Source organism: Bemisia tabaci, chromosome 1 (assembly GCF_918797505.1).
Source record: "Bemisia tabaci chromosome 1, PGI_BMITA_v3".
Lineage (NCBI taxonomy): Eukaryota > Metazoa > Arthropoda > Insecta > Hemiptera > Aleyrodidae > Bemisia > Bemisia tabaci.
The window spans coordinates 55,906,751-55,934,332 of record NC_092793.1 but is presented as its reverse complement, the minus strand read 5'-3'; the positions used below and the strand labels follow the sequence as shown (position 1 = coordinate 55,934,332).

At 40.4% G+C, this 27,582-nt stretch overlaps 1 protein-coding gene across 3 annotated transcripts in view; it reads left to right on the top strand.

Annotated features, from left to right (window-relative positions):
- The window catches only part of Syt7 (Synaptotagmin 7), a 443,527-nt gene that overhangs the window by 40,989 nt on the left and 374,956 nt on the right, over positions 1–27,582 (top strand). For all 3 annotated transcript variants that reach the window (XM_072303871.1, XM_072303865.1, XM_072303867.1), the window contains exon 3: positions 10,743–10,824. The gene's annotated coding sequence lies outside the window, so the exon portion shown is untranslated. The remainder of the gene's footprint in view (positions 1–10,742; positions 10,825–27,582) is intronic.

The window sequence follows — 27,582 nt, the reverse complement described above, 5'->3', positions numbered from 1 at the left end:
TTCGATCGAGTCAATTTGAGAGGTCGCGCATGAAATTTTCGACTGAAACTGCAAATTTTGAAGTTTATTTCGTCACATCTTGAATTTCAATGGGTGCTTCGAAAAGAAAATTTTACGAGGAAGCCAATGGCACCACTTTTGGAGCCTCAAAGTTTTGTATAAACAGAGTTATAAGCGTTTAAAGTTTCCAAATTTTGCCCGACCTCTCCTATTAGCTCGATCCACTGTGCGTCAGAGGAACGACGAAACATATCGTTTCCGCTCTCCCTATAAAATAACTTTAACCTAACTCAGGTTGGGTGATCTGCCGTGCTAAGGAAAATATGCCGTAAAAACCTGCAGGCGTTGCCAAATTTCCTTTGATAAAACGCAACGTTCTTGGTAAACTCGTGAATATTTCCCTCCCAATTTTTTTCAGATAATTTTGTTCCCAATGCCACCTAAAGATCCTGAAAATTCAAAAGAAAAATATTCATAACTTTCCTCAAAAATAAACATTTTATCAAAGGAAATTTGGCAACTCTCGAATGTGCATACGGCGTTTTTCCTCAGCACGGCAGTGATGTCCTCGAGGTCATTTTGAGCAGGGTTAAGCGTTGCAACCCCGCTAAGAGCTTTCAATAGCAATTTAATTACTAATTACTACAGGTGGGCGAGGCATATGATACCGGCTAAAATGTACCACTCGGTGACTGCCACCGGAGGGCCTGGCTCGCCGCTCGATAGCTCAATTTTGAGACACGAGCCGGGTAATTTTTAAATTTTTACGCCGCGGTGCCCAATAAAAGCGGCTCAATCGGCCACGGAGCGCGGCACCGACTGCACTAAAATCCCTCAGGAAATGGAGTTACCCTTCAGGTGAGGTTGTAAAGCTGTGCCTCAGACCGCCGCGCACGGATCCCTCATTTTTAATTCACGTCTCTCGCTGCGGTCTTTCTTTCATTTGAGGGAAGTTTTAAAAGCTGGTCGGAGTGATCTCTGAGTGCCGATTCAATCATCCACGAATAGAGCGAGTCTCCAGACAAGGCATGAATCAATGCTGTACACGGCATGTTTTCTCTCAAAAATTTCACCAGGAAAACGAATCACACAACCAGTGGCGTGGCGTGCTTCGCGATATATAGATTGTTATGCCATTTTAACCTATGATAAAGAATCGACTATTGAGGTGCTCGCTGCAAACACCCTGTCTTTTCCATAGGTTTAAATGGCACAACAATCGATATATCGCAATTCACGCCACGCCACTGCACACGACGGTAATTACGGGGAACATCTCCTGAACAAATATACGTGTTTACGTTTAAGCATATATCTGCCGTGCTATGGAAGAACGCCATATCGACGGTGTAAGTCGGCAATCACATAACTCGATTTGCGACGTCGCAGACTTCCTTATCATACTTTATTTTTTAAACCGAAAACTACTCAACGGCAATTCTGCAAAACTCCAGTGATTTTTCTTCTGTATGTGAAGAAAATTCTGCAGAAACTTCAAGGAATCATGTCAACTTGTTCTCCTCTAAAAAAATAACATAGAGGCGGAGATTTTCAGACACCGCAAACGAGTCATGTGATTTCCGAATTACACCGTCGATATGAGCCTTCAAGATTTGATAAATTGCCCTTAGTAAAATATGTATTTTTGACGACCATCATGCATATATTTCCTTGAAATTTTCATATATTTTAGATTATATTGCGTACACAATTGTCTGAAAATTGTGAGGGAAATTATTCACAATTTGCCCAATAAATTTGGTTTTTATCGAAGGAACCTTGGCACCGTCAGAAGGCTCATACGGCGTTCCTCCGTACCGCAGCAGATATGATTCCTTGCTCGCCAGATATTTTCAGTAGAAAGGAGAGAAATCATGAGAATGCATGGCATATTTACATTATTTAGACATTTATACCAAATAGGTAAGAAAATGATGAAAGAAATCAAAATAAATCAGAGGAATGGAGAATTTGCACGCGAATTTGTTTTTTTGCTTCATCTAAAAGTGCTTTAAGACCTGATTTCGTAGTATTTTCTACAATTTTTTTCTGATATCGGAAATGATATGAAAATAGGTTTGAGAGTTAAAAAATACACGGCCTAGTGACGTCATCTGGCGGTTTTTCCCATTTGAACACGTGTGTTTTAGCTGATTAGGTAATTTGGTCAAGACTCCTCCAATAATTGTTGAATTTATGAATTATTGAGGGCGTGTTCAGTTCACTCAGTATTTACCTCTTAAAGACAAAATTCATCAACTCTCAGATACCTGCAAATTCTTCATTGGTAACAAGATAGATAGATAGAATCAAATCTATCAATCAACGTACACTGGTACATATTTTTTTGCCAAAAATCTTCCAACAGTATTCCCACAATCTTCCAAGTTCACGTCAGAGGACCAGCTTCTTCTCTTGCAAACGAACATCCTACCCAGACTCCACGTTTTGCACCCGAAACGTTCCGAGATTTTTTTTTTTTTTTCAGTTACTACAGCATGCGAGTGAAAGATTTTGTAGCATAAAAAGAGGGAGCGTTCAGAGATTTCATCAGGAGCTCATTTCGCTCGCCCAACGATAACAAATTTCAATTGCCGGGGGATATTATTTCGTCGGTTGGACGACAGAAGGGCGTAACTACACTTATAGATGAGTCAAGGGAGGCATTGAGTTAAATGGGCGACAGCGTCCATTGCGAAATATAGTTAAGCCCTCATGTCAGGAGAGCGACGATTTAAGCTCCCAGTCATGGTGAGTAACATCGTCGCTCCTTTGACGCAAGGGCGTACCTCGATTTCCGCATGAGCTCCAGAGAGCATGGATTTAAATGTAAAGCAGGGCTCACGTAAGAATCGAGATACGACTTTATCAGTGGCGAGGCGTGAATAATCGATTACCGATATTTCCCCATTTGAAGCTATGATAAAGAATCGATTATTAAGGTGTTCGTTGCGAATACCCTGTTTATCGATCCTTTTTCATAGGTTTAAATGGCAGATCAATCAATGTATCGCAAAGCACGCTACGTCACTGGCCCGTATGTCAGACGGGCGACGAAATGTGCTATTCGGAAAGAAATCTCTGCATCGACGCTTCCGAGTCACTCCTGCAGATCTTTTGATAGTCGATGTGGTTCCCGTTCGATTTTGAACTATCTTTTTTGAGTGTGAAGATATTAAAGTATTAAATTATTGTTTTATTTGAATTTGTTTTCTTTTTGACCAAACATCGTAATTTAGTGACACACATTTCGGCCAGTCAAGAATATTTAAGAGTTTGTTTCAAGAATATTTAAGAGTTTGTTTCAAGAATTTTTTGCAAGGAAACGGAAATTTACGTTTATACGTAGGAGCAGTGGCGTGGCGTAATTTGCGATCTACCGATTGATCTGCCATTTAAACCTGGGGAGAAGGATCGATGAACAGAGTGTTCGCAACGACGTTGTCGTTACATTTTATTGCACTAATTGCAGTTACAGTTTTTAGTTGCTAAGTATAACATAACCTTATGCACAAATTCTTCAAGAGTTATTTGTGTTAACTTATTACAATTTAGTCATTGACCGGTCATACATCAATTAATGGCTCATTAAACACTTAAACGCATTTTACCACAAGGGCGCGAATCAGAAACAAGGTTATGTATTTGTTTACATTTGAACCATGACGTAGCCACTAAATCAGGTTATAGTCTCACAGCAAATGATAGATCAGGTTTCATGCTTCTGAAAAAAAAACAAGAAGTAACTTTTCTTCCTTTTCTGGAAGAAAAACCAACGTCGATTTAATTATAAAAGGGGGTCGAAAGTGCCGAATAAGGGTCTGATGCAGATAGAGCCGAATCTGGAAACGAATTCTTGGGACCGAAGAGGGAGAAGGGGTGGTTGATGTAGGACGACGCGGCTCGAGCCAAGTCGAAAGCAAACACACCCTTAAATTAGCGACACGGATGAAACCCGGGTGAAGAATATTGCATTTCGACGAGTTCCATAGCTCCCATGTTGAACGATGATTTATTCCATGTTGTTCTTCCCCGTTAAGTTCTATTTGCTCCGTTCATCCCTCTCTCGGCTCTACACCCTCTTAGCTAAGACCTGATTATCCTCATAATCCCGGAATTCATATGCTTGTTACATGCTTTGGGATACTGGAACTAAACGTATCACCCGAACACGCATAAACCCGGATATGGGTATAGTGGGTTAAGCACAGAATTAAATTTTCATGATTTTTTTTGTTTTTAAGAATTTTAAGCCCTCTTTAGGGAAGGTTAACTTTGACAATAGTCGATAGACAAGCAGCCACCGCACATGGTTAGTATTTTTATGATTTCAGATCATAGATAAGCAAAAAATAATAAGATAGATATGAATGTCATCTCTCAAGCCTCTACATATAGTTGCTCTTCTGTTTTTGCAGAATACTCGCGAAATTTTCAAGTATTGAGGTTAGTTCTCTTCTTAAAAGGCAATTAAATGGGAGCGAGAATTTTCAAACACCGTAATCGAGATACATGTTTTCCAGTTCCTCTGTTGGTTGTCATCCTGTCGTGGTATTGAGGTTTTTTTTTTGTTTTTTTTTTTCGTCTTGTTGCAGTGGGTGAATGTCTCTGGTTTGAAATATCTATTTCCCTTCAAGTGAGAATAATGATCATTCCGAATTTCGGAATAACTGAGACGGATAAGGGTTTTGAATTTTTAGAGTTTTGAAGACTGCTCCATTTTGCGAGATAAATTATTCATAGCATTTATCATTTGTATCCGAACGAGCTCCAAAGCCCCTCTCACAGATCGATTCTCCAAATAGGTTGGCGAACGGCAAGTTTTCAAGTTCAGGACAACCTTCGAAACTTTCCTGCTGCTCGGCGCAAAAACATGATTCGCTACAAAGGCATTTAACATGGTTCCGATTCATCAGCTCTGTATCTCAACAACTCCGGAATTAAAGTTACTCGCACACAAAGGCATTATCTCGTATGTAAGGAAGAGCGCCGCTGACTCAAGATATACTATTTTATGGTGACAGTGCTGCCAAATTTTTTCGCTTCACTTCTACATTTTTCGGAAGATACATGGAAAAAGGGCGTATATTACGAAAGTCGACAACGCTGGTAAATGATAAAATTGATTAATGTTACTTTTGGAGGTATTATTTGTTTCCTACGCATAAAAGACCTTTTCATACAATTCTGTGTTGTTGCCTTGCTATTCTTTTTTACTTTCAACGGTCTTTTCATCAATCAGTCTACATCGACAGTTAGAAAAAAATAATTAAAATGTAGGATCTTAATTGATAGTATTTCGGATTTCTCGCTAAAAATAGTAAAAAAAACAAAAGAACTTACACTCCACAGTTTATGGGAAATTAAAGGCGATCGTGAGTTTTTTCTATGCGTGAGTAGTGTCGCAAGAGATTCGCAGTTGGGTTCAACTTCCCATTAAATGTGGAAACAGTGGACCCAACTATTCTCTTTTTTTACTATTTTTATATAGTTTGCATAGTGCTTTAATATCTCATTCACCTATCGCCCCTCTTCCTCATTCGAACTAATTAAAATGATGGCTGAGGAACAGGGTGAAATTTATTGAATTAACTGCTAGTGTTATTACCATAAACTTAATCAGTCGACGTATTTTTCACGGAGGTGGATCCAGCAATTTGGCAACACCGCACTCCCACCATTTAAACCTATGATAAATAATCGATTCCTGTCGGAACACCTGGCCCCTCCAAGAATCGATACATTTCCATAGGTTTAAATGAAGAAAAACAATGTTGCCAATTCGCTGGATCCGCCAATGATTTTTCATGATTGTAGTCTACCGTCGCGTCATTAGGGTCCAATCGAGCTGTGCTCGTCCTCTTTATGATAATACATGGATTTGGGTCAATCATATCATGCGTCCTAGCGGAGAGGGGATATCAGGTCATCGACATCGGGGAAAAATGCTACAAACCCACATGGGGAGAAGACTGAATGAGCGTCCATCGTGAATATTCTCGCCGCATCAAACTCTGATTCTCGTCCGGTGAAGTTGCGATCACACAGACAGCGCGCGACGCAAAATTGGCCGCGCCAAGTCAACCACCCACTTGACGGGGCACCAGGGATGGAAAGTGAATTTTCAAGTCCTTTGAAATTGTTAATTTTCTCCGAAATTATAAATTAAACCTCTCCAAGTCAGGAAGCGTTTCAGATGGTCTTCCTGTTGATGCGGCTGAATATACTACCCTTCCTAGGTGCTATACACGGAGAGGACAAAAGGGAGTTTATAGCAGAATTCAGCCCCAATTTAACCTCTTAAAAATGATTTTATTAGAATTTTTCCACTCTCGGACTTTGAACTCCAGCCCACACTGGAGAAAAAAGTAGCTTGGATTTAGAGTCCAGACTCTTAAAAACATTGACAAGAAAAACTACTCTCGATTCAATCGGATTTTTGCTTGCATCGAGAACCAAGCCTCTTAATTTAAGCGGATTTCCTTTTGATTCAAGCAAAAATCCGATTGAATCAAGAGTAATTTTTCTTGTCATTGTTTTCAAGAGTCTGGACTCTAGATCCAAGCGACTTTTTTTTCCTGTGCATTGACCGTCATAATCCCCTTCTTCACCCCGTCCATCGAGCGTCTTAAAAATGATTTTTTTAGAATAGAGAAGATATCGTAACGCCATCCCTTCCCTTATACAGTTTACAGAGGAGATAATGTGTCCTAATTTTCTACGGAAATCCTCAATGAATCTTAACTTTGATACTCATTATAACTCTACTACACGTTATGAATCGATTACTTATATTAGTTCGTAGTCATAACAGCTTTTCGAAGACACACTGAATAAGAGTGCAACGAACCACCGGCGAATCTCGTCTCCAGCAGTGGCGTGGAGTGAATTGCGATGTATCGAGTGTTATGCCATTTGTATCTATGGTAAAGAATCGATTATTAAGGTGTTCGCTGCGAACACCCTGTTCATCGATCCTCTCCCATAGGTTTCAATGACAGATCAATCGATATATCGCAAAGCACGCAACGCCACTGGTCCCTAGATTACTTAGACTCCCTTTGAATTGACCGCACCGGTCGCACAACAAACATCGCGTCGCTTGGTATGTGTAGAGCCGTCCCTTGAGTGCGGCCCAAACGAAATCCGAGTGGCAATTTTGTAACTTGGTGATAGAGATAAGTGCTTTTACGGCCCAAGCATCGATATCAAAAGGGATCGGCGTTACGACCGTAGCTTCGGAGGCTTTCTTAGCCGCGCGACAGCGACGCGACGCGCGGGTGGCATGGCGCAAAGTGGAGCGAGCGAAGAGAAGAGATCGGACATGACATTTTTGGCAAATTCTGATGTTTATTTCGTCACAAATTCAATTTCGCGGAATTTTTCTGAAGGGAAATTTCACGAAAAAACCAATAGACTTGAACTTTTTTGTTCCGTATTTTCGGAAATGTATGCTTTCAAAGTTCCCAAATTTTGTCCCGCTTCTACTGACTCGGTCCAGTGTGTGGCGTTTGGTTCCATGTAATGCGACCATCGAGTTTCTCGTAAAATTTTAGACAGGCGGGAAAACGTGTCTGGATTGCGAATGGGGTTCGTTCACGAGGGTGAAACGGAAGAATTTATGCTAAAAAGAACTATGTGCGTGGGATTTGCGTGAAACAGAGTTCTTTTCAGCATAAATACGTCTAATGCGCCTCGCAGATGTTGAGATTTGAGCGGTCATCGGAATGGAACATTAGAGGGAGCTGGTTGTTGGACCCACTCCTGATGTACTCTCGGTGGGTTATTGACCATACTATTGTCTAGTTATTTGTCTTTTTTCATCTTTAAAGATTAGATTTTTATGTGGTCTTACTTTAATTTGACAAATTAATATTATTACAGTATTTTAACTAAATGCATACGTTATGAACTCAATAAAATTAATTAATTTATTTAACTTCAAAGGTTACTGTTTAAAACTCAAGTTAACAATTTCTCATCTACTATTACTTTCCAGTAATCTTACTTTGTTACGACTTGTCTTAATTTATGTAAGAACGACGGGCGATTTGCACATAGCGTATAACAGATTTAACAAAAAAACTTTATTTTAATTTACTTCCAAATTTCTTTTTTAAACTTTCTTTATTAAGTTATTCCATTAAATTAATTTAAATGTAACATAACAGAGCTGCGGGGCTGACTGTTGAAAGTGATAGACGAAGAGGGCATAGAGATTAGTAAGCTGCGACCAGTTTCGGGGCAGCTTTGGTAGGTAACACTGACTTTACATTTACTAAATTCTGACTCTACACTAAATGGATACTAATTGAATCCCACAGTAATTAATATTATCATTTTCGGCGTCGGCTCAATATTACCACAACATTAAATAAAAAATGATTCAAGGATTGTGCGCAAAAGATGAACTAATGATACAAAGATATTCTCGTGTGGACTGGGATGATCGCAACTTTTCGGTTTCAAGTGCTGCCCAGTGGCGAGGCGTGAATGATCGCGATTATCGATATTTCATCATTTTAAGCTATGGTGAAGAGTCGATTATTGAGGTGTTCGTTGCAAACACCTTGTTTATCAATTCTTTTTCACAGGTTTAAATAGGAGATCAATCGATACATCGCAAAGCACGCCGCGCCACTGATGCTGCCTGGAATGAAGAATAGGTCAGTTTGAGTTGGGAGTGGGATCCCGGATAAGTGGCTCGAGTGAGTGGGATTGCGGGGGGGAAAAAAAAACTTGGCCTCTTTTTTAGCGATGAAATTGATAGGCCGGAGACTGTTATCGCTCCCGCAGGAGCGGCGCAGATAAATAATGAAAGGACCGAGTCGCAACGCAAGTATCCTCAAATTGAGTCGAAATGTTTCGACTGCGCTTGCAGGCTCGATTTTTTATTCATGCTCTTTCGCCCTTCCTCCGAATCCTATCGCCTCCGCTTAGGATCACGGCCGTTCTCAATCAGAGCTCGGCTTTTCGCTTCCTCTGAATTGTTCCGCGATTTTGTGGGCAGTGGAGAAGTTAATGAATATTTCAGCTCAGCACACCGCTAGTAAACAAGCCTCGCTTCGCGGAAATGCTGGTTTCGCTGTAAATATTTCACCATAAACTAAACGGTCGCTCCTATTAGCAAATTTTTATGTAAGAATAATTCAAGCGAACCGTTGCACCCGGTGTTCGAAACTCACCGGCACCAACGCGCCACATGCACCTAAAAAATAGGTCATGGCGCCTAAAAAATGAAGACTCTGCGCCAACGTGGCCCCTAAAAAGTGGCCCCCTTAAAAAAAAAAATCCTAATTTTTCTATTCGGCGATTTTTCGAAAGTTACAAGCTACAGCTACTAGTTCTGTAACTAAAACATTTTGCGTCTGACTTTTCACAAAATGCGCCGTGATATGTGGACGAAAAGTCAATGTGGCCCCTAAAAATTGAGATTAATGGGCCACTTGGCTCCTGAAACTCTAAGGTGAGTTTCGAATACTGGTTGCACCTAATGTTCAATATAGAAGTTAAAATGGACAGTATTTGTTAGTGGTTTGATATATCGTCTGGTTCAAAACAATAGAACATAACCTCAAACCGAAATTTTAAGATAGTTTTCAGAAAAGCTGAAAATGAGAAATTTCGTAGCAATTTCACTGCTCTTGGCCAATTAGTACTCATCCAAATCAAAAATCTATCACAAAAAACCTGTTTCGTCAGATTACTCAAGTGACTTTTGAGGCTATGTTTATGTTTTGAACCAATCTATATCGATACAATCTCAATGGTGTGATACGATCTATTTAAAATGTATGCTTTCCAGCAGGTGCCTATATTATTTTTGAAATGGCGACTCATTTCGAGTCGCGGGTTACCGCTGAGGTTGAAGGAAGGGCCTCGGGACGCGTTCAAATCTATCAAAATAATAAGTGCAATAGAGTCCTAAACATAGATATTTTTACGAATTAAACCTATGCTGTCTTCACAAGTGTTTCTCCTTTAATATGTCTCCATCACAACGTTCACCGAAATCTCAAAGCAGCTGGTAGGGTGAATTTTGGTTGCGCATCTCTGAGCAAACCAGTGGCGTGGCATGCTTTGCGGTATATCGATTGATCCGTCATTTAAACCTATGGAAAAGGATCGATTAAACAGATGTTCGCAGCGAACACCTTAATAATCGATTTTTTACAACGGATTCAAATGGGGAAATATCGATAATCGATCACTCACGCCACGCCACTGGAACGAACCGCAGACGGTGGAGAAATTGAAAGCTATTAGTTCTCTTCAAAGTTGAAGTTTCCGTTTAACTTTTTTACGCTCCCTTCGGAAGATCTATCGCAGATTCGATTTGAACTTCGATTTTGTATTTAACTTATTAGAGTCCAATTTGAAGGGGAAATACTCGCACCATGCCGTAACCCATCAGCGCAGAGCAGCTTACCTCTTTTTGCAAGCACAATTGCATAGATTGAACCTCGGGTATTACAATCCTTCGTAGAATTCCTGGAACCAGATTTCTTTACTGTGTGCTTAACTGGAAAAGAAATAGAAAATAAAATTACCAATCATATAATGTGCGAGTGATTCAAACGTAAATTAGTCGCATCAGGAATATGTTATGGACAATTATTCAATTCCATGATAAAAACGCATGTGTACATGCTATACGCAAACTCATGCCGTGCAGGATTTTACAATACATTCTATCAATTTTTTATGTTTTTTTTTAATTTGTCTCCATTACTTTGTTGCAGGTAGATGATCGCTCTTATACGCAACTTCGGGAAAAACTCTGTAAAATCTCCTCAAACGATGGAGTAACCAAAATTTCGTCAGGTACGGAAACTTTTCTGCATTATTGAACGTATTCATTAAACTTCTTTTATTTCCTCCAAAGAACTTACGATTATATGCAATTTTAAAGAAAGAATTTCAAACCGCAAGAAAGTGTTCAAGTGTATGTCATTCTTGCGAGTAACTTCTCAATGTTACATTATCCACAGTCAACGTATTTCGATTGAGAATTGAAATTTATGGTAATGAGTCATTTTTTGTCTGCTTATAGTTCACAAAAACATTAAGCAGATGACCGGTCGAACCAAAAACGAAAAAATCGGGGTGACTTAGTGTTTATCCTCTCGCTCTTTCTGAAAGAGGATATCGCAAGTACCAACTTTGTTCGCGAAAATCTGGATCGGTTTAAATTACTTTCCGGATCTAAGTTACCTTTCACATAATGTTCTACTTATAATATTAAATCTCTTGATTTGGATTGACCAGCTTTTGCGTCTTGTAGACATATGTATTAATCTATTCATCGCAGCAAGTGATCGCTTATAACACGCCACCAATATTGTATATAGCACCAGATGTAACATCGTTGTAGGTAAGCAATAAGCATAACCGGAGCGCCTTCAATTCATTCAGATACAACACGGACATCCCTCGAGCACGAATAATTGTATTCGGACGTCCTAATCTGAGTCACATTACTTGTACTTCTGTCAGCTGAGCAGCTGAGCTACGAGTATTAACTGAAGCTGCCTTTTTCATTTCGGATATAGATTTTAATTTTCAATATTCCAAGCGAAAACTTATTAACTAAATTATTCTCAACTATTTTCATCGGGATGACGCTACTCTAAATTTGAATTGCGCTGCTGCCAGTTTCACATTCTCACAACTCTCTAACAAATAAGTATATTCATTTAGTGTTTGATTTTTGCCGAGCGGGAATCTAAGTTGTAACAAACATTGACAATTTTAGGGAAGTATCTACACGAAAATTATACGAGACATAGTATTTGAAATGATACCTGATAGAATAATATTATAAACAAGTAAGACACCTGCCGATGCTTTTGGTCGAATTTGATATACGTTTTGAAGATTCCTGCTTTCTAAACAATATCTTTAAAATGCTGGTCATTTGCTTATGTTGCTAAACGTGTAAAAATTAGCATATTTGCTTTGCAAGAGAGACTTACAAAATACTTGGAGTAAAATTTTACTTCATACCCTCAATCCTCGGGGTTTCTGGTATTTTAGTCACGTGGAAAAAATAAGCAAACACATAATTTGAGAACTTTAATTATTCGGCTTGGTTTGGTATATGAAAGGATTCGTAAAAATAGAGTTTCACGCTTACACCAGGTTTTGCATTCCCTTGAATTCGATAGTTATTTATTTTACCTTCGAACTTGAATCTCGAATAGATTAATTAAGTAGAAAAAAAGCAGTCATAGCACTATCCAGAAAAAACGTATGATTGTTTTTTCTCTAAAAGATTCTGTCCAATTTCAGAAAACAAAGAAATCTCCGTGAGATCTTGAGTCCCACGTCTTGGTTAACTCATGTATACAATATAGGTTGTTCAAATTTGGCTGGAAAGACATGCGATGGGAGTCGCAGTCATGAAGAATTCAACTGAAAGTCTAAGTCACAGGAAACATAATTATTGTTTCCTGTCGTCTCTTAACTCGCCCCTTCTCTTTATAGCACAGTTGCAACTTTGTCTTTAAATCTTAAGTCAGACTTGAATGCAAGTGAATACGTTTTGTTTTGTTGGTTCACACTTTCATAACTTTTCACCGCCCCAGTCTTACTGTGCTTGAGTCTTTGTTTTATTATTTTGGAGGAATAAAGTCTATTTCATAAAATTTCCGATGGAAAAATATTTTTAAATAATATCATGGCTTCAAAAGCTGTGATAAGTTGAATCAACAAGCACATCCATACAAATGTTTTATGTGGTTTATTTCCAATAGATGGGACAAACGACCCTCTTTATAAGTTGAGAGTATGAAGTCATTCATAGAGAACCGTGTGGGTGTGCGTTCTGTATGCGTGTAAAGTTGTTTTCTTAATCGTACGTCTGCAGTGCGGTTTTTGTAAAGTTCAGAAGACAGCATTTCATTCCTCTAATTATTACATCGGTAGTCTCAAGTTGAACATTTTTTTCATTTTCTTTTCAAGGAACAATATCCATTTGGATGATCACTTGACATATATGTGAGCTTTTCTGTCTTAAACATCGGGGTCATCCTGTATTTGATTATCGCTAACAATAATACTCATCTCTCAAACTGTATGGAACAGTTCTAAAGATATGATTTTAGTTGCAATACGACTACGGGAGCAGGACGGTTGTAGGAAAGTAGCAGGGCACAATCACGGCTATCCAGCGCCCTAGGTTAATGATTTCTTTGCGCCTTCCCTCCCCTTCCCATTTCCTTCGCCAATACTCCCTCCTCTGTCTTCCCTTCAGAACTCTGCAACCTAAATAAACTTGAATGTGCCGATAATACGATCGAAGAGCCTTTCAGAAAAAGGCTTGTGGAGGGTGCAGAGACCTGAGACCCGATGTTGATGTGCCGGCGTGCCTTCTCAATGCTTAAAACGTACCCTCTCTTATCCATCGAAGAAATTAAGATTCTTAAGGTCCAATTCATAATTGTTATTTTAACATTTCCTCTTCTTTAAGAAGTTCCAAATGTATCAAATTGTGATTACAGAAGGTTAAAGGTGGCCTCTGAAAAAACATAAAATTAAAAAGTATATATTTCTTCGGAGAGCCTCGCAGGGGATTAAAATGACTTCCCACCGCAAAAAAATAAATGCTCTAAATGAAAAAGTTTCATAATTTTGAAATACTTTAAAGTGGGTACCGACCTGCCGCCAAATTTCCATAACCCGCCCAATATTATTCTGTTTGTATTTAACGCGTTCAGTCGTTGCAAATCATTGTAATGCTTTGTAAGGATCTATTTCCAAAGTTACGCTGATGAATTTCAATAGAGATTTCTGAAATTTGTCGTCTCCATGATACTATGTCAAGAGCCTCCTAGAACCCACATAAATATATACATAAAAGCCCTTTTCATTTCGCTCCTTGGCGCTCTACGATAACCAGCCGCCAAAGTCCCTATCCCCCCGAACCGATGAGCGAGTTCGCATTCCTTCATTCCCTCTAAAACCACGTGTCGCCACCTTCTCAATGGGCGTCTCCTTCGTCTTCTCCCCTAAGGAACCCCAAGCAAGCATCTTCTTCAGCAGCCATTCTTCGGTAATCCTGTTAACATGCCCCCTCCAGAGAAGCTGTTTGACTTCCCTCGAACCTCCCTTAATCAAAATGTAAATTGCATGGAAAATGGAGCATCCTTAAGGAAATGCACCTTTAACATATACTGACTAAAACTACTACTATGAATGAAGTTTCTTTCCTTTGTTTTCCTTGCGGTTTCAAGTTAGGTATGTTTCCTAATTTTCTCCTATTTTCGGAAAAATCTAGGGTGCAGCTACCTCTAAAATCTGGCAGTTTGTTTAGCCGCGGGTGGCAAAGAGCATTTCCCCAGTGTTCTCTCCTAATTGCCCTTATCTTTCTCTCCGCTTGAATAACTCGTTGTAAAAAGTTAGGATTGAGTACGAAAGCGGTCCATTATCATGCACTTTTTATTAGTCTTCAAAAGGTGCAATTCGAGTTGGTAGCGCGTTTGTTGAATCTCAGCGTATTGCGCGACAGAGAGAAAAATTGCCATGCAGCATTGCACCCGCCGCCGGCCCTCTTGGTGAGCCGTCTCGAGTCAAGTCCATCGAAAGTTTCTCTCTCCTCTTTCTTCCTCCTCCAGGTAAGTTGAGCTCACTTCACGACACATTGTGACAGGTCAAGGCATAGCCACCCGTGTAATTATAAACTTTTATCAGAGAGGAAGTTTGTTGTCTTGTTACTGCTTAGTTGTTGCAGAAGACGCGCCGGCAGAACCTCCTTGCCAGTTGCCACCGTGGAAGCTGGATGTCGAAATTGCTTAAGAAATATTTGTTCGGAAACTCTGTAAAAGAGTGGAAATTTGGACCTCTGATGACATGAGAGAGCCTCCCAAGATATAGCCCCTTTTTAGGCAGTCGATTCGACCATCGGACCAAGGTTTAAATGGAAGTTTATGCTAACAGAAAACTCAGGAAAAAGTTTCAAGTTGAGTATAAGAATCGTTTTCGAGTTACCGGATGGGGGGGGGGGGCGAAGGGGTCAAAATCCTGCTTAATGTTTTGCTGTTTTCTTGTTGAATTGATGCACCTACGGGGTTTTTATCGTTGTTCGCACATGTTAAGCACATCAATTCCTACGTATTTTTACACGTAGAATCGATTTTCAATGTTGACGAGTCGATATAATGATCGATTAATTCAATTTTTGGCGATTTTTTTCCGGAAAGTTGATGATTTCTTTGAATTGACATGGTTAATTTTCGATTTATGAATAAATAAATGCGCCTAGAATGACATGACTAACACACCAATTCCTACGTATTTTTTACTTGTAAAATCGATTCGTATAACCGAAAGCGGTTCGTTAACAGAGCGGAGCGGCGTGCTGCCAGCGCGAGGAGGCTCACTGGCGCCTACAAACCTAAGTGGATACTCCACGCATTACGCAATGCTTGAAGTATCCACTTAGGTTTGTAGGCGCCAGTGAGCCTCTCGAGCTGGCAGCACGCCGCTCCGCTCTGTTTGGCTTTAATATTTATACTCGCATAGTCAGCGTTTTTGGCAGCATGCGAGCACAATGGGTGTTTCGAACCTTAGCTAAAGAAAAAAGGAGAATTATTTTTCATGGAAAATGGCTTATTAGTCACTATCAGCGTATTGAAAAAGTCTGAAATACACTCCTAACTTTACAATTTGCGTTAGCAATTTGAGTTTTTTGAGCTTCCCGCTTCAGCAACGATACTACGGCACTGGTGAACATTTTTTAAAATGAGTCGATCCATCCAACCTTTGAGCACTTGGACGTTACTCAATATTCAAAATGGCCGACGCTTCCACGGGCAAATCGTGAGGAAGTACTATTGTCTTTATCAACACAAGGAAATTGTAAATTTCAACACGCTAGTTGACAAAATCTCGTCTCGTCACGTGTGTTTTGGCGGGTTGGCGTCAGGCATACTGAATATTGCGTAGCATCCTAGTGCGCAAGGGTTGGCTGGAACGAAATGCTCACCTGTGCCACAGTATCGTTATCCAGCGGGAAGTCTTAAAAAAACGCATATTTCGCATCCGAGACAGAACGGCTTACAATGGACCACTAGACAAGGTACGAATTTCAGCATTCTGATACATGCTTCTTAACCAAAATTTCACGTAATACACGATGCGCACAACGAAAATTACTGAAATCAACTCCTTACGAAGATATTCAATAATTTTGATGCGTGAATTCAAACCACCCGCTCGTGAAAAACTCAATGCTCTACGTGATTCACATCGCGCGCTAAACGTTTATCATGACAGTCTCTGCGATATAAAAATCTGGCAACCTCAATCTTGACGCTTTGGCTCAGCTATAGCAAATTGCTTAAAGTTTGAACAACACATGGTGGAAATGAACATTGCTCGATTGAGAAGATTGCTGAAACCGTTGTAGTGCGCGATTTGACTTACGTAGAGCTTTGAGTTTCTTGTGAGCAGGCAGTTCAAATTCTTCGTGACCAATGTAAAATAAACACGTTCATATCTTCCTAAGGAGTTGGTTTCAGTCATTTTCGTTGCGCGAATCGTGTTTTGCGTGAAATTTTGGTTAAGAAACATGTATCAGAATCCTTTAATTCGTACCTTGTCTAGTGGTCCATTGCATTTTGAAGTGAGCATTTTGCAACTGAATTTCACCAAACTGCTATACTGGCCACATTAAATATCTCAATTTAGACTGACCGATCAAATTTTGAAGTTAAAAATAAATTATCAAAGTAACATTTTTTCGGATCGTATACGTAGCTCGCCGTCAAAGATCTTGGTGTTGATGACGCGTTATTTTAAAAGTCTATGATGTTTCGCTTCTCATCATGAATGGACGTATTTTTCCCAAACGGAACTGTGTGCATCAAGACATGATCCCTGAGACCCATAAGAATATATGCATATCAGAGGTCACGTCATAATGCACATAGTGCCGTTTGGCAGAAATACGTCCAAATAGCCGTCTACTCGAGTGCCATAGCTGAGTAGATCAGAGAACGGTCAGAAAAGGGCGGCCACTTTCCGAGGCGCCCTTGAAAGAAAGAATACCTCATAATCGTCGTGGCCAACTATCAGCCGTGTGAGAGATACCATCCTCGTGCATTAGTAGCGTATTTTCCGGAGAAAATAAACTATTTTCTATTTTATACAGCTTCAGCGCTGACGCAGGCTTACTCCGTCAGAGTTCATAAATTTCAAACTGGCGGAGTTTAAAACAAAGCAAAGGCATGATGGAGAGTGTTTGAACCCTCGCGAAAATTTTATTTATTACCCTGTCCGCGGCGAGCCCAATCGGCTACGGCTGTTCGCCGTTGGTTAGGACCGATGCTGTTTTCGATACCGAGCTCTAAGCACACACCAAGAGATAGAGGACGGGGGAGGGGGGATGGTTAGTTATAGGAAGCGAGGCTCAGGCGGAGGGTGATAAAAATGAGAGCAACTCGATGACTCGGCCATTATTCACTTTGCAAGTTTGCAATCTATCGCGCTTGCAATGGAGAAAAAAAGGGTTTGGCTCGGCCATGATGATTCTTGAATTAGCCGGTAGGAGATTTAGTACTCTTGATTCAAGCTGAAATTCTCTGGGGGCCGTCCCTGAATGGAGAATTTGCAAGGGTCTGAAATTTGATGAATTTCCTGTTTAAGTGGAATCCTCTGAGTGAACTGAACACGAAGATACCCTTGATTCATAAATTGAGCAATTATTAGAGGAGATATGACAAAATAACCGATTCTGCTAAAATACATGTGTTTAAATGGGAAATGCCGCCAGATGACGTCACAAGGCGGCACATTTTCTCACTTTTAAATCAATTTTTCTCCAATTTCCCATGTCAGAAAAAAATTATGAAAAATATTGCGAACTCAGCTCATTAGGCACTTTCAGATGAAGCAATAAAAAAATTGCGTGCAAATTCTCCATTACGTAACGCTAAATTTGCGGTTTTTTACACCCCCTGTAATGATCCGTAACGCTGTGGTAGACCTCCCAAAAATTACGCAATGCTTGCAGGAGTATGCTTGAATATATTTTTTTGCTAATTCATTTGAAATAGCTGAAATTTCAAGGGAAAATGTAAATAAATTTCCTCGAAAAAGAGCATACGTGACGCAGCAACAAAAGCTGCGTCTATAGGTGAGGGAAAAATTAGGTGATTCGTCGTTTACCTGATGAAGGAACGTAACTTCATTCCAAGTTTGCCAAACTGAGACAAAAACATATTTTTTGTTTATAAGAGCGTACCACTGCAACTTTTTTTCAAAATTTTTCTAATTTTTGCATAACATCAGAATAAAAATCAGTGAAATTTTCAGTCAGCAATGTGCAAGACTCTCGCAATGCAATTATGCAATACTTTCTCATAATGCAATTCGCAAGGAGAAATTTGTCAGCATTGAAATCTAGTCACGTTCTTTCGCGAGGGAGACGACGAATGATACCCCGGCTCAGACAGGTTAACCTTGTATCCTTTGGTGCAAAGAGCATCCAAAAATGTCAAACATTGGCTTTTTCTTTGGCAGCAATCCAAGGTTTGAGGATAAAAAAGGGAAATTAGGGGAAAAAATCATCGTTAAAGTTTGCCGGCACTACTGTTGCCAATCTCAGGAACGATTGACTCCAAACTCTTCTAAGCGCATCAATAATGAAAATTAAGACTGGAAACTTTGACCAGAGTCTCTTTAAAGCTGTCTGGAAAACTTTTACCGCCAAAAACTGAAAATCGATATTTTGGACCCCAGCCGAGGTTCACAGTGCACTGGACGGTTCGAGTTTCCACCTTGAGGCACATTTGGCAATGTTCGGATGATCCCACGACATTCTTCAGCCCGGTATTATCAGTGGCAAGGCGTTAGTGGTCGATTATCGATATTTTTCCATTTGAAACTGTGGTAAAGAATCGATTATTCAAGTGTTCGTAGTAAACATCCTGTTTATCGATCCTTTCCCATAGGTTTCAATGGGAGATCAATCGATATATCGCGCGCCTCCCCATTTCGCCACGAGGCGAGGCCCGAAAATAAAAGTCCGGACGTCGCCGCGTGAACTTTTAATCGCCTGGGCGGGCGAGAACAGCTCCGAGAGGCTAGGTCTTGTGGTTTACATAATTAACGAGAAACTGACCCAATTCATTGCCTTCCTTTCTCTCTTTGTGATTCCCTCCCTCGAGCTCCTCCGGCTTTGCTTTATTTCACTTTTTCTCCTGCCCTTCGTCCTCTTTCAAGAAGCCAAGCGCTCCAAGTTCGAACTTTTACATACACAGCTCGGTTGTCACGTCCACCGAAAAGTTCCCGCAAGCCCAATGATCATAAAAAAAATACTCCTTTTCCCGGAGAAAAGAGCTTTTTGGAGCTGGTTAGCACACCCTAGTCAACGCTCCAGACAGCTTGCTTCGACATATCACGTTCGAGTCGACTGTAATGAATAATATATGCTGATGTCTACTATAAATTTCATTAAAATTCGTTATATTTCGGAATGTTTTAAATTCTGATATTAATATCAAGGGCGCAAAAAGTCCCAACCTTCAACATTCTCCATAAATCATCCGGCGATCTTTCGTATTCTCCATTAGGTTTCCCCAAAGTTCCCGACAAATTTTGAAAATGATGCATTTTCTTTATCAATTTCCCAAGAGAGGGAAGCATGAAACGAGACTCCATGAATCGGAATTTCCCGGGCTGATGGTTGAAATTTATAGACAAAGAAGACAAAAGGGTTACGAAGGGATCTTATTGGTGGAAGTGGGTGGTTGCAATGGACAAAGGAGGTAGGTAATAGACTAACTAACGTCAATCCCTGATAGGATCTATAGTTAGTTCATCATTTACTCCCTTATTCTATAAGACCACCAATTTTAGCCAATAGGATCGCTCTATACTCCCCATGCCTTCTTTTTCTATCCCTTTGTCTATAGCTTTGTCTATCAATATAACAAACCGCCGGTAGGGCTTATTTCTCTCTGAATGACTCGCAATTTTGCGCTGAAGCGTGAGTACGATTCACTTTGATATCGTGGTGATAAGAAAAAATTAGTATGCTCGGACACAATAGCAGTGCAAGTGTCCAGCAATGATGACCATTTGTTCCTAGCCGCGATCGAGGATTTTCCAAGCTCACACCCTGCAGTTTATTTCATCCGAGTGCTAACTGGAAAATCCAATTATCAGGGAAAGATAAATGCCTTAATGACCTCCGGAATGCGAGAACATCCATTCCACGGTGGGTCCGGCGCGTCGCACCTTGGATCGGGTCAATGAGAGAGGTCGGACAAAATTTGGAAACTTTAAATTCTTGCAACTCCGTTAGTGCAAAATTTTGAGATTCTAAAAGTGGCTCCATTGGTTTCCTCGTACACGGAGAAAAAAACTTCGTCCGTGCGGGACCCGAAGTTTAGGTCATATGGATCTCTGAAGTTTTCGGATTGAGCATCTGAGCACTTTAGGTCCAGCTGCTGAGGTTTAGATCACACATCTGAAATTTCAGTTCTTACATCTGAAGTACTTCGGTTTTCACATCCAACAACTTCGGTTCTTACATCCGAAAAACTACGGTTCTCACATCTGAAGTACTTCAGATGTAAGAACTGGAGTCTCGGATGTGTGATCCGAACCTCGACAGCCAGACCTAAAGTGTTCTGATGCTCAATCCGAAAACTTCAGAGATCCATATGATCTAAACTTCGGGCTCCACGCACGAGGTTTTTTTCTCCGTGTGACATTTTCTTCCAAAAGCAACCAATAAAATTTTAAATGTGACGAAATAAACATCGAAATCCGCAGGTTTTGTCAGAAATTTCATGTCCGACCTCTCTAATTGACTCGATCCACTGTGCGTCGGGAGCACACATGCAGGACATAATTCTGGTGGAGCTCCCGGACAAAGCGCTCATAACGGAGACCATAAAATGCTCCTGGACCCCACGCGACGGCGCGGGCGGGTCAAGAATGACAGTAATTGAATTCTTTTACATTGGACCGGAGTTTTTCCACACCTTTGCAATTCCACTGAAGCGCGGGCGGAGGTTGGGGATGAGATCTCCGCCCCCCCCCCCCCCCCCCCCCGGCCGGGCGCTTGGCACGGCTCCGCGATATTACTCGAGTTGGAACTCAGTTACCATCGAAATTCAGGCGCCCTAACATCCTCCAAACATGGCATTATATTGAATGGTTCTCTTTTAGTAAGAGCGTAGCGACTTCTACCGACGGATGTCAAAATTTTAACTTCACAACTTTCTCATTGGGTCATCAGATTCATGACCGTAGACTAATAATGAAAATAAAATGAACGACTGTAATCAGGATGAAGCTGCAGTAGACGTTGCAAAACGACGTACAGACGTTGCAGTAGACGTTAATCTAGACGGTTCGTTGGTTGGCCCGCAAAGCACATTAGCGCTTACAAGAGTGCAGGAATACTTCACGCATTACGCCTAACACAGTGTAATCACTGGTCTCAGCGTTTGAGTCCCTTTATGTCGAGAGAAAAGACAATACGAATCCACTTCTGATTGACTCCCGTATTAAAAAATTCCCGTATCGTGAAAAAGAAGTGAAGTTAATCTAACATTCTGGATGTAAAAAAGGTGTGCAAGAAATTATAAAATGCTGAATTACCCGCTACAGAGGTTTTTTTAGCAATACCAATTTGTAAAACTAACTGCTATGATGAGTAATCTAGCATGTTATAAGTTCTGGCACACTTTTTTTTACATCCAGAATGTTAAATCAACCTCAATTTTTTTTCGGTGAAGATTACATTTTCACCAATTGCAAAGATTCTAAACTGGAATGGACCGGGGGATGAGGGGCATGGCAAGAAACAAACGGAATGAGAGAGGGGACGGAGACAAGAACTCGGGATTGAGTTGATCACAAATTACGAAAAATGTTTAATTAAAGAAACGTAAAATTACGTGTAGAAGGTTGCTGTTTGTACAGACAATATTTTTAGCTGTTCTACGAGAATCAAGCATTAAAACACGATTTGAGTCTGTGACTAGCAGAACTGACCCGTTAATTTACACGAATTATATTGTATACCTATTGCTTAAGGTTCGGAATCTAAGGCGCGTAAATCCACCACGTAAACGTGGGCGCGACGATTCGACAAATGGAATGCAAGCGAGACCCTTTGACGGATCGCCGGGTCGCCAACCTGCGCGGTAGACTTACGCGCCCTAAATGCCGGACCTTTCGTATTAATGCTGCCACACGTTATGCATCAGTTTTTTGGAATAGTGTGGACTTACTGCTTTTTTGTCTGAAATGAAGTCAATTTTCGCGCACTCGCCAATATCTTACAACTTTTGTCGTAAAAATTAGAGGGATTTTGCTGTCGTCGCTGAGTCAGTAGAATTTTAAAGATGACTTATACTTTGAAAAATTTGGCATTCGTTCTCTCTTTGGAATTCTAAGTGTAGCGATCCGGCACCCGAGGTCGGCATCCCAACCAATAACGCATGAGCGAAGCCGTATCTATTCATAACAGTTTAATGATTGCTTATCACCATACGGGGCTGTATCCGCGAAACTGAATGATAAATGGTCGGCATGTAACCGTAAATAATGTGTTTTGTCGAATCTCTTATTGATTTCCCACTGAGGCTGCAACATCTCCACATTTTGTCATTCCCCAGACGGAGGCACGCAGGTTGTAGGACATTTCTTCAACGATTTTTTGTCCGCGCACCTGTATATTCCAGTAATTTACGTCCACGCGTTTTTTCGGTACGGGAGTTTTGGTCCACGTACCAGTTGAGACCCAAAGTTAATTGGCCCACACGTAAATACAAACGACAATTGCTCACGACGTTTTTGGATGAAAATGTATGTAGTAGTAGTAAAATAATTTTATTTTAAAGCGGTGCTTTAGCATCTAAGGCCATGTCTTGGAAGAATAAGGGTTTGCTTGTTTTTTTGTTTTGTCTGTTTGGTCCAACAGAGAACAATATTTAGTTGAGAGTTTTGGTAAAAATGGGGGAGCGTCAATTCCATGAGACAAAATTCACTAAAACTCTCTACACCTCTTTGGTGTAACAGGACTCAATTATCTTTCAAGAAATTCCCACCTTGTTATACCTGAACCGGATAAACCTCTATATTTGCCTCTGCTAAAGGCTCTTAGATTTTTCCTGTGTACGATAAGTATCTTGATTCATTTTGCGAGGAAAGATCTGTACTTTTAAAGGATGCCCAACATTTTTAATACTTTCAATTTCGTATAATACCGTGCAACACCTCTGTTGTGAAATAGTTGCTTCAGGCGCCGCGCCGCCGCACGGCGGCGGGCAGCCAGCGCGAAACGCGCATTTGGCGCCTACAAACCTAAGTGGATACTTCAAGCATTGTGCAATGCGTGAAGTATCCACTTAGGTTTGTAGGCGCCAGTGAGCCTCTTGCGCTAGCAGCACGCCGCGCCGCTCCGCTCTGTTAGGCTTTAATATTTATACTCGCATAGTCAGCGTTTTTGGCAGCATGCGAGCACAATGGGTGTTTCGAACCTCAGCTAAAGAAAAAGAAGAATTATTTTTCATGAAAAATGGCTTAATACTCACACGGAAAAAAAAGACCTGTCATTTTAACAGTCGCATTGAATGTTAAATTTGTTTGACGTTTCTCTGTTCTTTTAGTTGTCGCGACTGATAGTTTAACATTTTAAGTATGTTGAAACAAAAGTGTGCAACTCTGTTAGCTCAACATCTTATTGATGCTTTTGAAATAACATTCTGTATGTTATTCCATCATCACACGACTGCTGAGTTAACGTCAGGCGCAGTCATTAAATCAACAGTTCCTGAAGCTTTTGGAATGACTGTCATTGACTTTTGATTTTACAGTCCACACGTTATTTTGACATTCGTTTGGATTTTAAATTTACACTCGTGCAGGTGTTGGTCTAATGTTTTGAAGGTCGTTAAATTTGCAGAAATAATCTGCTAAAGCAACAGCGAGGGTGTCGAAATAGCAGCCTCTCGTTTAACAGCGAGTTGACAGTAAAATGCTGTCCGTTGCACGGAGCATTCCATCCCGGCCAGTCCCGCGCGATCGGCGCAGCGCGCATGCGCAGTTGTATACAGTTGTCGATCGCCCCGCTGCGAGCGGTGACGCAGAAAACCTCTCCTACCCTACCCGGCACACTGCCCACCCTCCTTCTCGAGGGTTGCGCGCCGTCCTGACAAAGGGCCCGGTCAGGGAAATTCTCAGAACTCCAACCGCCCGGACCCTGCCCGGGCCTGGCGTTCGGTTGTTTCTTCCTTCGGCGTTGTTCCCGCATTCCAGTCTGTTCGCTGAGAGGCCGCCATGTCATTGTTTAAAGGGATTTCGTTTGCTCAACAGTCAGTGGTTTTGAGTCAGAGAAGTCTTGCGCTTGCGTTTCGAAATCGTGCTCAAATTGTGTTTGCGAGTGAATTTTGGCGAAGAAAGTGATTAGTTTTGATACTCAGTGCGCGATCTGCAAAATTAGTAGCTCCATAGGAAAGTAACTCTTACGATATAAGCAAATTTGGGCACACTGTAATCAGTTGCGGGCAGACGCCATTTTTTGAGGCATCATCATGAATCCGTTCAATTCGAAATTTCTGCTGCCGTATATTTGTGCTTTTTGGTTTTAACTTCACCATCGACATTACACGCACTCTCAACTCAATTTGGTTTGCGTCCAGTGCATCAAATTATTATTTTTAGCGTGCCTTACATATTTATATGCAGGCACTCTTTTGATTTCGTTTCCTGTAGATTATACCATTAGCCCTGTCCTCTATACTTTCCGACCCAATTCCATTGTGTAATTTTTTCCTTTTCTTTCGTTCAAAGAAATTTAGGCTAATTGAAATGAAATGAATTAAGTGATAATTTAGCAAATCTTAATCTTGGTAGAATTTTTTGAAACCTTTTATAATACATTTTCGGTGTTTTTAACTCATAAGCACGATCTGCTGTTTGGTTCTTCCGTTGTTTTTTATTGATGATGCCAACGTGACATTGTCTTAATGGCGTAAAGTGTTTCAATGTGTAATACAGTGTCTGTGCGGTATCTGACCAGGCTGCGAGTGAAAAGTTCGGTTATTTGAAAAAAGAAAATAACGGATGGAGAGGAAGGGTTTAAAATGTGCCTCACATAATTTGTTGACGACCCCAAGGCCATGATCAATTCTGCCCCACCGAGAACTGCAAAGATGTTTACTTTGTGTAGTGTTTCTGTGCATTTAAACTGTTAAAATATTTGTGAAATTAACTCATTGTGAAACTGATTTAGTCTGTAAATGTTACTTTGACCGGAATATTATCTACGGTTTTTGTATCATTTACTTGAAACCAGTTAAGCAGTTATCAGCTATTTACATAAGCATGTAAGTATGACCATAATTTTTTACAGTTGCTTGGCATTGTATCTGCTACATTAACAGCAGTGTGAATGAAAATTCAAGAGCGATTTAGCTTTTACATGAGCAGCAGCGCTGCTACATCGACAGCAGCGTGGATTTAAATTCAAAAACGAACTGGCTGTCATGAGAACAGCGACGCTGCAATTTCGACAGCAGCGGCCGCTGTTAAATCGAAGGCAGCGTGAACGTCAATCTGATGGGGAACCGGCGTTTACGCCAGCAGCTGCGCTGCCAGTGTAACAGACTATTCGATGAAGGTTGAGCAGATTTTGCTGTCGTTGTCACATTCATTTACTGTCAATGTGACAGCAAAGCGCCTGTTGTAATAACAGACAAAGGTAATGTTATTTTAACAACCAGGATGCTGTGCCGTTTTTTAACAGCCAAGGGCTGTTCCTTCAGCAGTCGCGACGATTAAAATGACAGGACTTTTTTTTCCGTGCACTATCAGCGTATTGAAAAAGTCTGAAATACACTCCTAACTTTACAATTTGCGTAAGCAATTTGAGTTTTTTGAGCTTCCCGCTTCAACAACGATACTACGGCACTGGTAAACATTTTTTTAAAAGGAGTCGTTCCATCCAGCCTTTGAGAACCAGGATGTTACATACGCAATATTCTACATGGCTGACGCTTCCGCGGGCAAATCGTGAGAAAGTACCATTGTCTTTATCAACACAAGGAAATTGTAAATGTCAACACGCTAGTTGATAAAATCTCGTCTCGTCAAGTGTATTTTGGCGGGGTGGCATACTGAATATTGCGTAGCATCCTAGTGCGCAAGGGTTGGCCGGAAAGAAATGCTCACCTGCCACTGAAAAAAAATTCTCGGCGTTTTCGCTAAGGTCCGTTGGTACCTTTATCACTCTATATTTTTTTTTTACCAATTATTGGTAATTTTATCAAGACAGACTAGTAAGGTTACGTAAACCGGTATTTTTACTGTTTTTTTCAGGTAAGAATACCACTTTTATTGGTAATCAATTCCCGGTAACTTTGCCATTTTATCTCGGTAATTCTATAACAGTCGATAAAAAATATTGGCGTTTTTCTCAAGGTCCAGTAAAATTACCGAGAGAGTTCAATAATTTTACCGAGATTTCTCGGTAAAATTACCAATTCCATAAATGGTAATTTTACCTAGAAAAAACTGGGATCAAATAGAACCCTGAATTCTTGGTAATTTTAACCTTTTCTTAGTAAATACACCGATATTTTTTTTCAGTGTGTGCCACAGTTAGTCCAGGCAAATAAGCCATGAAAGGGCTATAGCCTGCAAAAATCCCGGGTAGCAATGTTTTCATCGATTCCTATGTAATTTTTGACGCTGAATCCGAATTTCAACTTTGCGCCATTAAATTCGGACCGGAAAGTTGCCAAATTTGGCAAAAATGGCCTAAAATCGGCCTTTTTTTTTCCGGATTATGGCCTGTAACTTGCCAAAAATTGATCTGACGATAAAATTAGTTATTTTCAGAAATAAAGCTCGTTAAATTTCCTACAAATTAGTTCCTATACACTTTTTTGCTCAGGGCAAAATCAAGCGCGCTGGCGGGCTCCGAACTTTGAAAAATGTGCGAAAATTGCGCATACTGTAATGTGTTGGGTTATCCTTATTATTTACATCAATTCATTACACTAATAGTCCAGGCTATAGGGAAGTTCTTGGGAAAATTTCCCGGAAAACTTTTTGATGAGTGATTCCTATGTATTTTTGGACGCTGAATCCGAATTTCGCATTTGTGTAAAGATCTTTTCGCCGCTAAAGCCGCCATTTTGAAAAAATGGCCTAAAAATGGCCTAAAATCCCAATTTTTGAAAATATCTCGCTTATTTTTGATTTTTTGACCAAAGTAGTTATTTTCAAAAATAAACTACATAAAATTCTAAAGAAAACAGGTTCTTATCAATTTTTTGATATGACTGAAATTTCAGCCGCCAGAGCGCGCTGAAAAAACCGCCAAAATTCGAATTTCGCGAAACTTGCGCTTTTCTCGTGAATAACTTTTCTCGGGGTGACTCTAAGTGAAAAATCTTAACTATTAAACTTATAGAGCAACAAATGTAATACTAGGAGTTGCTTTTTTTATTTTTCTTAATCCTGGACGCCACTGACAAGCTTTTGAAGTTGGACTGAAAAAAGCTGAACCGAGCATGGACAGGGTTCGCCAGTGTCTGCGTAATTTCTCTTCTGTGG